This window comes from Cnephaeus nilssonii (assembly GCF_951640355.1).
Source record: "Cnephaeus nilssonii genome assembly, chromosome: 18".
Classification (NCBI taxonomy): domain Eukaryota; kingdom Metazoa; phylum Chordata; class Mammalia; order Chiroptera; family Vespertilionidae; genus Cnephaeus; species Cnephaeus nilssonii.
In genome coordinates this window covers 46,295,544-46,300,845 of record NC_137089.1, presented here as the reverse complement: position 1 = coordinate 46,300,845, position 5,302 = coordinate 46,295,544, and positions in this window count along the sequence as shown.

The window sequence follows — 5,302 nt, the reverse complement described above, 5'->3', positions numbered from 1 at the left end:
GAGCCAATTTCCAGGGGCTTCTGAGTCCCCATTACGTTATATATTAGCCAGGCCTCCTCTTCCTGCACTCAGTCAAAGATTGGTGGTAATTCATTTGCAAGAATTGAGTGCAAGATTGAATTTTAATGACTCAGAAATTTGAGGTCAACTTTGCTGTTAGTAACCTTTGGGGCAGGAAGCCTAGTGAGTGAGCTGGTCCCCTGGCCTCCTAGCTGGTGGTGTACCTGTGGGTCCCAATCTTGTAAGACAGGAATTGTTATCCTTGCTCTGCAGTTGAAGGAATTAAGAGCTCGGAGAGGTCAAGTCACTGGCCCAAGGTTACACTACTCGCTCCAGGACACCAGAGTTGCCTCCAGGTTCAACAGGTGATATTCAGAAGCTTCGGGAAGGTAAGAATCTCCTCACTCAGGAAAACAGAAACGAGGTCTCTGAAATTCTGAATCCACAAACATCTCCAGATCTCTGACCAGTCAGCCCCGGCGGAGTATTGGCAGATAGAGCCAGAGCTGTGTGGCAATCAGAAAACTAGTCAGGTGGGACTGGAACGGTGCCTCTGAGGTATTTCACAAACACGGGGAACAAACACATTCGGTGTCGCAATCCTGGCCACTGGGAGCTGCCGCGTTGGCTGTTTTTTTTGAGAACGGACTGTGGGTAAGGAATTGGAGGGCCAAGGTGCACGCCATCTTGGAGGTTGTGTCAGCCCTGGGGAGACGTGGCCCCTCAAAGTCACCGCCAGGCGGACTGGCTCCTCCCAGCGTGCCAGGGGCTACCAGCCCCCTAGAGAGGCACCCGGAGCCTTCCATGGCCCAGAAGTAACCGGTTGTCACCTCTTCTCCCACTGCTGCCTGCGACAGACCCTGTGACCCAGGCTAACCAGCCCTGGCTGAGTCCCAAACGTACCTTTTCCTTCACCTCCAAGCCCAGGGAGCAGACGATGGCCTGCCCTCACCAGAGCTATTCATCCTGTAATCCTCACAACAAAAGCTAATTAAGACCAAATCTCGCTCCGCATTGCACAACGCCCTCTGCGGTAATTAGTACAACCGGGATGAGCTGCTCCCTCCACTCAGAGCACAGATCTGGTCACATGCCACGTGCTTTTCCCCCGTGAATCTCGGCGGCACACAGCTACGCGGTCAGCAGCAAGTCCAGCCTCTCTCTGGAGGTTTCCTCCCTTCCCAGCATTTGTCCCAAAGCCCTGGGGACAGGCCAAGTACAGACAAAATGGGTTCTCAACACACCCAGCGCAGGGAGCCCGAGCCTCCAGTACACAGCGCCCTGGGCCCGTCTGCCGCGCACCCTCACTCCCTCACGGTGCCACTGTGGGAGCCCATGCCCACAGGCTGACAGCTGTCGGGGGGCGGGGGTGGGCTGGTGAAAAAGGTGAAGGAGCAAGGAAAAAATACACACTCATAGACACAGACAAAGGTATGGCGATTACCAGAGGGAAAGGAGCGGGGAGGTAGAGGGGATAAAGGGGGACAAATGGTGATGGAGGGAGACTTGAGTTGGGGTGGTGAACACACAATACAGCGTCCAGATGATGTGTCATAGAACCGCACACCTGAAACCTGTATGACTTTTTTTACCGATGTCACCCCAATAAATTCAATAAAAATTAAAAAAACTCATGGCAGCAGTGCCCTCGGCGGTCCTGGCTCTGTCTTTTGGACGGAACAGACCCCAGGACGCCCCTTCCTCCAGCCTCCGACGACCCCTCAGCACCGCCTCAGCCACCCTCACCGCCCAGACCAGCCAACACCATTTGGTGTTTTTGACCTTAACTCCTTATGGCGAACAACCAGGAGCCCCCAAAGTCGTCAGAATCATTCCCCCCCGAGGCGGAGGCTGCCTTCTGCCGCCTGGCCGCCCCGCGTCTGCGGCCCCGCACCTACCTCTCTGGGCCTCTGTTTCCACGGACCGTGTGGCCCTGGAGGGCGGGGCGGGTTCTTCGGAGCAGAAGCAGGAGGGCTCCCGTGTCTCTCAAAGATGCAAAACCAGCGTGGAGGCTGCATTCTCTCCAGGACGTGCTGAGGCCTCCCCAAGGTGAGTGGGCAACACTCAGGGCGCCATGGAAGCCGCCATGGCCTTGGAGGGGACGCTGACCCCGGCCCTTTGGAGCTGCAGCCCCGAGTTCTGTCTGCGCAGACTCTTATCTCCGTGACTTCCTGCAGAGCCACTTCCGGGGTGAGCGGGTGACACTCATCAAGAAGATGGGCGACACCTGCTCCCCTCCGCAGGCTGCCGGCCCCAGGCGGGGCTGGGCGAGCAGCTCTTCCGAAGGCTCAGCCTCAAGCACGACGAGGAGCCTTTGGAGCCCAGAGGCCTTGGAGGGCCCCTCTGCATCCGTCTGGCTTTTGCCTGAGCCTCTCCCCGAAAACACTGGCCCTCCTTTTAACCACCCTGGAGCCCTCTCCCATGCATTGGACCACATGGAAACCAATAAAGCTCTTGTAGCAAAATTTAAAACAAGTAAATAAACAAACAAACTCAGGACTACACAACTGCTTGGATACATACAAAAGCCCAAACCAAGTCCCTGACCCACATCCAGGCCCCCCTGTCGAGTTCTTAAAGTACAATTTTCCTAATTCATTTCCTCGCGCTCAGTACTTCCGGGGTTGAAGAGACAGCAGGAGCACTTCACCGGGGCGGATTCTCCTCTCCAACCTCACAGATCCTTTCTTTCCTGCCCCGTGAGCACTGCGGGGAGCACCTTCTCTCTTTTAAACATTCAGAAAGAGAAACATTTTTTAAAATATCCTTCTCTCGCCCTAGCTGGTTTGGCTCAGTGGATAGAGCCACAGCCTTCGGACTGCAATGTCCCGGGTTCGATTCCAATCAAGGGCACATGCCCAGGTTGCAGGCTCAGTCCCCAGTGGGGGGCGTGCAGGAGGCAGCCAATCAATGACTCTCTCTCACCATTGGTGTTTCTATCTCTCTCTCCCTCTCCCTTCCTCTCTGATTAAAAAAGAAAATTATAAAGTATCCTTCTCTCAAGAGCATGAGGGCTCCTGGCTCCGCACCTGCTCTTCGCAGGGCAGCTTGCCTGGGCGCCTGTCCCCTGGTGTAACTGGCAACTTCCTCACCAAAGACAAGAACAGAAGCCCAAGCCGCGTTTCCAGCAGGGCGCCTCCTGTAGGACACCTGTGACATGCGCAGCACATTTCAGGGACACGGAGCTGTGCCCAGACACAGCAGAAAACAGTCGTTAGGTTTGGGAAGGGCCTCCTGTCTTCCAGGCACTGTGACACACGTGATCCTGTTTAATCCCGAAGACACTGAGAGGGAAGCGTGGAGAGACGCGTTGTGCAGAGCAGGAAGGTGAGATCAGAGGGCTGAGGGCCCAGAGCTGCACAACTCCAAGATAACTTGCACTCTTTCTCCTGCCCCAAGAGAGGCACGGCCCGCCCCCACCCCCAAGAGTTTACCACAAGTGAGGCCACACTGAAAGAAATGAAGGAATCTCTGAGCAGCCTGAAGAGAGAAAGGAATCACAAAGGGGCAGCCTAAAGGGTTGTGTGGGGCGAAGGAGCGGCTGTTACTGTGGAAGATGAGGAAGGAATGCATTCATTTTAGCCCCTAGAACTCAGCCTAGCCCCGTGGTCGGCAAACTGTGGCTCGCGAGCCACATGCGTCTCTTTGGCCCCTTGAGTGTGGCTCTTCCACAAAATACCACGGCCTGGGCGAGTCTATTTTGAAGAAGTAGCGTTAGAAGAAGTTTAAGTTTTAAAAATTTGGCTCTCAAAAGAAATTTCAATCGTTGTACTGTTGATATTTGGCTCTGTTGACTAATGAGTTTGCCGACCACTGGCCCAGCCCATAGTAGGTGCTCCATTAAGGTGCATATTAATATATTATTGTTGCAAATGATTGTATAGATACTTGCCCTGAACACTGCTTAAGTGCCTGCCCTGTGCCCAGACCTGGGGTGAACCTGTGATGCATGAGGGCTGATCCAGCACAAAACCTCATCTCTGAGCTTACCATGAAGGAAAAGACTCATTTCTCAATTACTCTAATTCAATTAGAAGAGAAACATGATATCCAAAAACTAGAGAAAAGGTGAGAAGGAAGCTCAGGGAAAGAAGATGCGAACGTCCATCTGGAGAAGCTCAGGAAGGCTTCCTGGAGGAGGGAGCCTTTTAGCTGGACCTCGGGTTATAATAACAATAGCAACTAGAATCCACTAACCTCTGTTGACCACTTGCTAGGTGCCAAGCACTATCTCATATATATGGCCTTATTTAATTCTTCCAATAAACCCACGACGTGGGTACTTTATTCCCATTCACAGATGAGGACACTGAGATAGAGTAACGACAAACCAGTAATGGTCGAAGAAGGGATGGAATCCCAGGTGTGTCTGGAATTTACCCCCCTAGTCAGAGGAGAGGCTGGGACAGAGGGGGAGACAGAGGTCTGCCTCCTGTGGGGAGGACTCCTCTGCAGTGGACTTCCCACAGGAACAGGAAGTGAGTGCGTGCAGGGCGGGGACGCGGACCAAGCCTGTTTCTGTTTGAGAGGCACAGTCTCCCTGCTGCTAGGATCGGGCAGCACAGTGACTAGCCAACTCCAACAAATGAGATACTCGTCGTTCGCAGAACAATTAAAGAGGGAATTGGGATTGCTGGCTCCCAACCTCCCCAAGTGTGAGCATGGCAAGGAAATGAACTAAAGGGCTCACCTTCCCACCAATAACAGCTTTCACTATACTAGGCTTTTGCAAACATTATCTCATTTTAATTTTCAAAGAAGCACTTTAGTAGCTATAGATAATATCCATCGATTGGGAATCATGTCCCAGGCATTGTTCCAGATGCTCCTATATGTTTAAACTCATTGGATCCTCACAGCAACTCTAAACAGAATTATTGTTGTTGTTGTTGTTATTATTATTATTATTATTATTATTAATCATCCCCTCTTTGCAGAAGAGGAATCTCAGGCATAGGGCAGTTAAGTATTTATCCCAAGGTAATAAGGTGGTAAAAGGAAGAACCAGGACTTGAACTCAGGTGGCCTGACTCCAGCACTCCTGCTATTCACCACTGCCTATTCTGCTCTATAAAGTGGGAGCATACAATTTAGGAATTGCTGCTACTCACAGAACTGTTTAGATTTTATTTGAAGGTTAACAGAAAGGTTCCTAGTGGCAGGGAGACTGTGCCTCTCAAGCTAATGACTAGCACGGTATAATATTTTAAACTAGAATTTTTAAACCACTCTAAGGCTTACAGGCCTCTTAGCTAATGTTATAATCATATCATATTACTTAGGTTCAAATTCTTCAGAGTCA